Below are 9,628 nucleotides of genomic sequence, written 5' to 3' on the forward strand. Positions count from 1 at the left end.
GAAAAATAGCAAATAAACTAACTTTACACCTAAAAGAGCTAGAGAAAGAAGAACAACAAAACTCATTCCAGTAGAAGGAAAGAAATAATTGAAAGTAGAGCAGCAATAAATGAAACAGAAACTAAAAAATAATAGATCAATAAAACTAGACAATCCCAGAATTCAAGATATACTACAAAGCTGTCATCACCAAAACAGTATGGTACTGATGCAAAAAGAGACACATAAATGAATAGAACCCAACAGAAAACCCAGAAATAAACCCACAATTATATGGTCAATTAATTTCTGACAAAGCAGGAAAGAATATGCAATAGGAAAGACTCTTAAACAAATGGTGTTGGGACAAGTGGATGGCTACAGGCAAAAGAATGAAACTGGACCACTTTCTCACACCATATGCAAAAATAAACTCAAAATGGATGAAACACTTAAACGTGAGACCCAAAACCATAAAAACCCCAGAAAAGAGCACATGAAGTAATTTCTCCAACATTGGCCAAAGCAACAGTGTTCTAGATATGTCTCCTGAGGGAAGGGAAATAAAAGCAAATATAATCTTGGGATTACATAAAAACATAAAGCTTCTACAAAGTACAGGAAACGACCAACACAACTAAAGGGCAACCTACTGAATTGGTAAGATATTTGCAAATGATATAACTGATAAAGGATTAGTAACCAAAATATAGAGAGGACTGATGCAACTCAACACCCCCCAAAAAAAATAATCCAATTTAAAATGCGTAGAAGATATGAACAAACATTTCTCCAAAGAAGACACCAGATGGCCATCAGACACATGAGGAAATGTCAACATCACTCATCATCAGGGAAATACAAATCAAAACCTCAATGAGATGCCACCTCACACCTGTCAGAATGGCTAAAACCCAAAACACAAGAAACAACAAGTGTTGGCAAGGATGTGGAGAAAGGGGAATCCTCTTGCACTGCTGATGGGAATGCAAACGGGTATAGCCTCACTGAAGAACAGTGTAGAGGTTCCTCAAAAAACTGAAAATAGAAACACCATAGGATCCAGTCATCCCACTACTGTGTCAACAGTTTAAAAAACTAGAAGGTAAACAAACATTTCTGAGAGGAAAGCACAGTAGCCACCTCATTAAAAATTAGATCAATTAAAGTGTCAGTCATCAGACTTGAAACCTTCTAAATGTAATACCACAGGGACAGTGCTGCAGAGTAGAATCCACAATTCCCTTCTTAAAGATCCACTCAAAACCACAGTACAAGCTGACAGAAACATTAACTAACAGGTGATGACAACGAAGGAGGACAGTCCGAAGAAGAGTTCCCAGTGAAAACCGGCACCATGGAGGGTAGGGCCTGGAAGTGGGGACATATAAAGACAGCATTTAGGCCAATAATTCTGAGAGCAATCCTATCATGGAGGAGACAGCAGAGCAGCTCAGAGCTGAAACCAGCATGGGGTGTGTGACTGCAATAACAAGACTTGCCTGGCTACAGCTGTGCAATAATGTTGGGAAGGGCTCAGCAATGACACAAACCTCTCCATCTTAACAACTAGGAAGAGGATTTAGAACTTTATTCTGGGGATCCCTGGGTGGCGCAGCGGTTTAGCGCCTGTCTTTGGCCCAGGGCGCGATCCTGGAGACCCGGGATCGAATCCCACGTCAGGCTCCCGGTGCATGGAGCCTGCTTCTCCCTCTGCCTGTGTGTCTGCCTCTCTCTCTCTCTCTCTCTCTCTCTCTGTAACTCATAAATAAAAAAAAAAAAAAAAAAAAGAGAACTTTATTCTGCAGCCAATGGGGAGCCAGGAAATGCCATGGCAGGGGGTTTCGGGGGCATGTAAGAACAACACAGGGCATGGACATGGGATGGATTGCAGAGAGAAGCTATGGCACAAGGATGTGCAGAAGGAGGCAGTGTTGTTTCCTATGGTGTTTTCCACAGGAACCGTACAATTGACATTGTCAAACATAGTGCGCAAGTGTTCCCTTCTCACCACTCCCCTGCCAACACTGGGTATCTCCTGTCTTTTTGACAACAGCCAATCTAGCAGGTGTTAAAAGCTGTCATAAAGGACATAATGAACGAGCAACAGGTTTCACCTTGAACCTCAGTGAATGGCTATCTGGCCTCTGGCTTCTGAAATGAGGTGTGTCACCAAACACCATCCATTCATCCCAGTACAAGGAGGAAGACTCCATATTCATGTAAAAGAGACTTTATTATTGGTCTATTATTTATTGTCAAAAAAAAAAAAAAAACCACTAAACAAACGTACACTCATCATTTTAAAGTTAAGTACACCAGCAGTGATGCCTTAAGAATTATTCAGCACCAAAATAAGAAATGGTAAGGGCATTCGATATTTTGCTACAAAATATCCTGTTTCCTAATCTCCAGACACACAGAGACCAACAATGAAGCCAATCTAATTAGGAGGCAGTAGGAAGTATATGTTCCTTGGAAAAAGAAGAACTAATTAAAAACAAAAGACAGAGATAATATTATCAAAATATTATTATTCAATGAATATTATTAAACACTTTCTGTAGGTCCAATATGTTTAGAGTAGGACCCAAATTTTCATGTGACATGGAAATACAAACATAAAGGAAATTAAGAATGAGTTTTTTTTAAAATCAATTTGCATAAAATAAGAAGAAAGCTAAACCTCAGACTTCAAAGTATCAAAATTACTGCCAGTGTCACTGAAGACTGATCAGGGGGTACTAAAGAGAAGACAGGAGCAAACAAGCCACCATAGGATTGTGCAGCAGCTAGAGATTTGCTAATGAGCCAGTAAAAGCACACTTCTCAAACACAAGGGGCACTGAATCAAAGGCACAGAACTTGGCTCATCATGTGCAAGAGAAGTAAGAGTAAACCAGCTGGCAGGGGCGCCTGGGTGGCTCAGTAATTTGGGCATCTGTTTTTGGCCCATCATGAGCCCTGCATCTGGGCTCCCTGTTCAGCGGGGAGTCTGCTTCTCCCTCTCCTTGTGCCCCTCCCCTTGGCTTGGGTGCTCACTTTCCCTCTCTCTCTCAAATAAATAAATAAAATCTTTAAAAAAAAAGAAAAAAGAGTAAACCAGCTGGCAGCAGGAGCTTCCTGTACCAAATCAGCTCCTAGAAGCAGAAAAAAAGTAGAATTAAAGGAAGAATCCCATGGACAAATTATATTTGCTGGCATTGTCCTGTCTCAATGGCAATGAGAAAAAGAAATTTAAATTTTTAACAAAGAAATTTTTTAAAAATCAGCCTTTGTCACTTGCTGAGAAGTAAAGGATAAATAAATTTCTACATCAGATATCCTGGCATATCATCTTGCCTTGTTCCCACGAAAATGTCCAGAAATAAAACATTAAACATACATATGAGTAGAAATCAACAGCTCTCTTATATGTAAACACCACAAAGTATAAGATGTAATTGTAGACAAGGCAGCATTGAAAATAGCAAAAATAAATATAAAATGTCTAGAAATACACTTAAGAAATATGTAAGAACTTTAGAAAGAATATTTTTAAGTTCTTCCAGGGGAGAGGAGAAGAAAATTTAAACATATGAAAGGCATTCCAAGTTCCTGCATATGAAAAATCAACATCAAAATATAATTGCCTCTAAATCTATCTAAAATAGCACCCAGCCAGGGTGCCTAGGTGGCTCAGCTTAAGTTTCTGCATTTGGCTCAGGTCATGATCTCAGCGTCCTGGAATCAAGAGCCTCATTGGCACACTGTTCAGTGGGGAGTCTGCTCCTCCTCCCACTCCCTCTTTCTCAAATAAATAAATAAAATCTTAAAAAGGGTCACCTGGTGGCTCAGTGGTTGAGCATCTGCCTTTGGCTCAGGTCACAATCCCGGAGTCCTGGGATCGAGTCCTAAATCAGGCTCCACACAGGGAGCTTGCTTCTCCAGAACTCTGCCTAGGTCTCTGCCTCTCTCTCTGTGTCTCTCATGAATAAATAAATAAAATCTTTAAAAGGAAATAAAATCTTAAAACCAATAATAAAAAATAAAATAGCACCCAACCAATTTGTTTTAGAAGTCTGGTACACTGATCCTAAATTCTATAGTGAAACATACGGTAAGTAAGGATAGAACAAAAATCTAAAGTAACTGAATTATATGATGAAACCAACTCCATAAAAAATGGGCAAAGAGGGATCCCTGAGTGGTGCAGCGGTTTGGCGCCTGCCTTTGGCCCAGGGCGCGATCCTGGAGACCCGGGATCGAATCCCACGTCGGGCTCCTGGGTGCATGGAGCCTGCTTCTCCCTCTGCCTATGTCTCTGCCTCTCTCTCTCTCTCTCTCTCTCTGTGACTATCATAAATAAATAAAACTTAAAAAAAATGGGCAACGATTTTAACAGATACTTTACAGCGGATACTCAAATGGACAGTGGAACATGACAAAATGTTCAGCCTCATTAGTCATCAATAAAATGCAGAATAAAACCACCATACACCCACCCACTATGTCAGAAAATTAATAAGACTGACCTTCAAATGATGCTGAGGATCAGAAAAGCCAGAACTCTCACACATGTTGGTGGGAGAGTCAAAGAGTATAACCACCTTGGAGAAAGGACTTGGGGGGTACGAGTGTTCTTAAAAAGCCAAAAAATATGGGGCACCTGTGCGGCTCAGTTGGTTAAGCATCTGCCCTGGCCTCAGGTCAGGATCCCAGGGTCCTGGGATCAAGTCCCAAGTACCTGCTGAGCAGGGAGCTTGCTTCTTCCTCTTCCTCTGCCCCTCCCCCTACTGATCCGTGGGTGTGCACACTCTTTCTATTAAATAAATAAAATCTTTAAAGAAAAAAAAGAAAAGAAAAGACAAAAACTTACCCTATGACTGAGACACTTCACACACATATTTATCCAGTCCCCACAAAAAAGGAAGAGAAAACATATGGGCAACAAAATGAGCTGTGCAATAATGTTCAAAACAGGCAAAAGCTACAAGCATCCCAGGTCTTGACTAATAGGTAAATAAACTAACCAAATGTGGTGCATTCATTCAACGGAATACCACTCGTCAATAAAAGGAAATAAGCTACAGATACATGAAACAACATGCTTAAGTCTCAAAAACGTTATGCTCCTGAAAGAAGCTTTCCACAAAAGAAAGCATACTTTCAGAGAGTCAGAAGAGCAGTGGTCTCTGTGGGAGTAGGGCTGGGGACAGACTGGCAAGACGCATTAAGTAATTTTCTGGGGTGATGGTAATGTTCTGTATCTTGGTAACAGTCTGGGTTACATAAGCACATGCATTTGTCAAACCTCAGTGAATTTCACTGTATGTAAATCTTGGTTCAAAATAAAAAAAAACTACTACTATAAGAAATTGTAAACTCTAGTTAATGACAAAGCAATGCTAAACTATTTGGAGCAAGTATACTGATGTCTTCAATTTACTTTGACATGCATCAAGAAATATGATGAATTAGTGTACAGAACAATGAATAGATGCATTAGATATGTGTTTTAAAAAAGGTTAGTAAAATATTGATTGAATACATGTGGTGGGTAAATGGGTGTTCATTGTAAAATAATCTTGACATTGCCACATGCTTGAAAATATTTTTAATAAAATGTTTAAACTGGGGAGGCCTGGGTGGATCAGTGGGCTGAGCGTCTGCCTTTGGCTCAGGTCATGATCCCAGGGTTCTGGGATCCAGCCCCTCATTGGGCTCCCTGCTCAGTGGGGAGTCTACCTCTCCCTCTCCATATGCCTCTCCCCCAGCTCAGACTCTGTCTCATTCTAGTGTACTCTCTCTCTCAAATAAATAATAAAATCTTTTTTAAAAAAATGTTAAAAACAGTGTAAAGAAACTAGAACAGTGATGAAGGAAGACTAGCCCCATCGTATGCTAAAATTTATTTATGTTCCATATTAACTTTAACATAAATAGGAAAAAAGACCAAGGGAACAGAGTAGAAAATTTCTATTCTGAAATAGAACCCTCAAAACATGAAAATTTAGTGCTGTCCAAGGAGTATAAAATTTCAGTTACACAAGATGAATAGGTTTAAGAGATCTATTGTAAACATTGCACCTATTACTAACAACACTGCACTGTGCACTTAAAAATGTAAAAGGGTAGAGATCTCATATTAGGTGTTCTTACACAATAAAAAAATTACAGAAACATAGTATATGTTACAGGTGACAACTCAAATCAGGGGAGAAAAGTTGGATTATTTAATAAATAGCATTGAGAAAAATGGGCTGCCTTCTGGAATAATATATTTGGATCTATGCCTCACACCTTGTGCCAGGATAGCTTCCAAACACATCAAATACTGAAATATATATAAAATGTAGAATGTGGTCATGAACTGAAAGAAAAAAAAAATTTTTTTAAGGAAAATCCTTCTTTAACACCAGAGGGGAAAAGTCCTTTTTAGCTATGACCAAATGCCAAAAGTCATAACAATACTAATGAATTCAACCATATAAAAGCCAGCACTCTTACAGCAAAACTCTAATAAACTCAAATACAGATGACAAACCAGGAGGAAACTGTAATATATCACACAGTTAATTTCCCCAATAAATAAGCAGCTCATAGATATAATGTCAGCAACTCAATAGGAAAAACAAAAAACACAGGAAAATGATATAAACAGAGAATTCATGGAAAAGGAAAGACAAATGGTTTTTAATCCCATGAAAAGATCCTCAACCTCAAGCACAATAATTGAAAAAAATGTATCTTTGTGTAGTTTTAATTTGCATTTCTATCAGAAGTGAAAAAAGAATGCTGTAGAGTGTATAATTCACTTACAAAAGGAGAAAAGGAGGGCACGCGCACACACATATACATAACAACACACATAAAAATGTGTTTGTACATATTTTTTAAAGCTCCAGAATGGAACACGAGAAATAATAACATGGATTACTTGTTCAGAGTGATAGGAGTTTTTTTTCACAGTATACCCTTTTATACTTTCTGAATTTTTAATCATGTAGTTGGATTACATACTAAAAATTAGACTTAAAAAAGTAAAAAGAATTCTACTGCAAACAAAGGCAACAACAGAGTGGGAGACAACCTGAGCTCCAGCCAAACTCTGCCACTAATTAACTGTATGAACTTGGGCCAGTCCCTTAGAATCACTGGCACATCTGGTTGCAAAGAATCTCAGAAAGATTCTCATCCCTCCTCTTGTTGTATAGAATAGGAAACAGAAACACAAAATAAATTAAATGACTTAGCAACATCAAAGGCGGTCAGTTTACAGCAGAACCACAAAAGCTATCAATATGTCTGTCCATTTCTTCTTGTTTGAGATGGGAGTCCTGCAATGGATGCTAGTAGACAGTTTCTGCAAATCACACAATTGACAGAGGACCTGGATCCAGAGTGTATGCAGAACTCTCAGATTCCAACAACAAGAAAGTAAGCACCTAAAAAGATGCTCAACATCTTTAGCCATCATGGAAATGAAAATTAAAAACCATAGCAAGATACCACTATGCAAAAGACAACACCAGACAGTGGAAAGAATATGGCACGATTTGAATCCTTACGCGTTGCTGGTATACAAAATGCAAAAGGGTACAACACCTTGGAAAACAGTTTGGCAGGGTACCTGGGTGGCTCAGTTGGTTAAGTATCTTTCAGCTCAGGTCATGATCTCAGGCTTGTGAGATCGAGTCCCACATCAAGCTCTTCGCTCCTCCCTCTGCCCCTCCCCATCCCCATTCCCTCTCTTTCTCTTACCAAAATAAATAATTAAAAAAAAAAAATTTGAAGGCAGCCCTGCTGGCTCAGCGGTTTAGCACTGCTTTCAGCCCAGGGTGCGATCCTGGAGATCCAGGATCGAGTCCTGCGTCCAGCTCCCTGCATGGAGCCTGCTTCTCCCTCTGCCTGTGTCTCTGCCTCTCTCTGTGTGTGTCTCTCATGAATAAATAAATAAAATCTTTAAAAAAATAAAACAAAATAAAATAAAAAACAATTTGGCAGCTTCTTATAAAGTTAAACATATACATACCATATAACTCAAAGACCTGTATACAAATGTTTATAGCCATTTTATTCATAATCACCAACACACTACAGAAACAACTCAAGTATCTTTCAACTACTGTACATCCACCTAATGGAATACTATGTAGCCCTAAAGTGAACAAAGTATTGATACATGCAACAACAGGGGTGGGTCTCACAGGTATAATGTTAAGTGAAGGCAGGCAATCTTAAAAGGCTACATAATGCAATTTTGCTTCCGAACATCCTGCTCACCAGTACACCAGGGGTTGGAAAAAGCACAGTAGGCAAAGAACTTGCATCAAGATCAGGACTGAAATGCATTAATGTGGGTGATTTAGCTCAAGAAGTCTGATCAACAGATATCATGGAGTCTGGCAAGATGGCTTCTCCCAAGAGCATGCTGAAAGATGCACAGATGATGGCACAAATCCTGAAGGATATGGGGATTACAGAAAATGAGCCAAGGTTTATAAATCAGATGTTGGAGTTTGCCTTCCGATATGTGACCACAATCCTAGATGATGCAAAAATTTATTCAAGCCATGCTAAGAAGGCTACTGTTGATGCAGATGATGTGCGGTTGGTCATTCAGTGTCGTGCTGATCAGTCTTTTACCTCTCCTCCCCCAAGAGATTTTTTTATTATATATTGTAAGGCAAATAAATCAAACTCCTTTGCCATTAATCAAGCCATATTCAGGGCCCAGGTTGCCACCTGATAGATACTGCTTGACGGCTCCAAACTATAGACCTAAGTCTTTACAAAAAAAGGCATCTACTTCTGTGGGAAGAATAACAGTTCCACTGTTAAGTGCTGGTTCGGTTACTAGCAGACCAAGTACTCCCACTCTTGGTACACCAACCCTACACACCATGTCAGTGTCAACTAAAGTAGGGACTCCAATGGGCAGAGGTTTACAGTACAGATGTCCACATCACGGTCCCCAACTATAAAAGCATCAATTCCTGCAGCATTCACAGTTCAGAATGTTCTGATTAATCCATCATTAATTGGGTCTAAAAACATTTTTATTACCACTAACATGGGGTCATCACAAAATACTTCCAATGAATCATCAAATGCATTGAAAAGAAAACAAGATGATGATGATGATGATGACGACGACGATGGTGACTATGATAATTTGTAATCTAGCCTTGATGCTTATAATATGTATACTTGGCCTTAAATCCATTGTACTGAGATTAAACATGTATGCTGGGTATTTTCAAGTTGTGTTGTAGAAAACTTAAATGGTATTCAGTGAGTAAATATAGTTATCCTTTCCTATTAAGATGTTGGGTTTTCTTTAATAGGATTAGTAATTTCATTATTCATTAGCCTTTAAGTGTAAAAAATAAAATTGTTTTTCATCAAAAAAAAAGGCTACATAATACATAATTCCATTCCTATGCCTTTTTTGGAAAAGGGAAAATTGGAGGAATGGAGAAGAGATCAGTAGTTGTCAGGAATTCTGGCAGGGAGAGATGCTGATGAAAAGGGGAACCTTGAGGAAATCTGGGGTGCGCTGAGATTGCTCTGTCTCCTGATTGTAGTGGTAGCTGCCCAACACTATGCATTTGTCAAATCCAAAGAATTGTATATACTACAAAGAGCAGATTTTACTGTGCGTAAA

At 38.9% G+C, this 9,628-nt stretch overlaps 1 pseudogene; it reads left to right on the forward strand.

The window, feature by feature from the left end:
* The first annotated feature begins 8,284 nt into the window (after positions 1–8,284).
* On the forward strand, positions 8,285–9,142 carry LOC112932378 (transcription initiation factor TFIID subunit 9-like; annotated as a pseudogene).
* The last annotated feature ends 486 nt before the right edge of the window (positions 9,143–9,628 follow it).

Source organism: Vulpes vulpes, chromosome X (assembly GCF_048418805.1).
Source record: "Vulpes vulpes isolate BD-2025 chromosome X, VulVul3, whole genome shotgun sequence".
In the NCBI taxonomy this organism is placed as follows: domain Eukaryota; kingdom Metazoa; phylum Chordata; class Mammalia; order Carnivora; family Canidae; genus Vulpes; species Vulpes vulpes.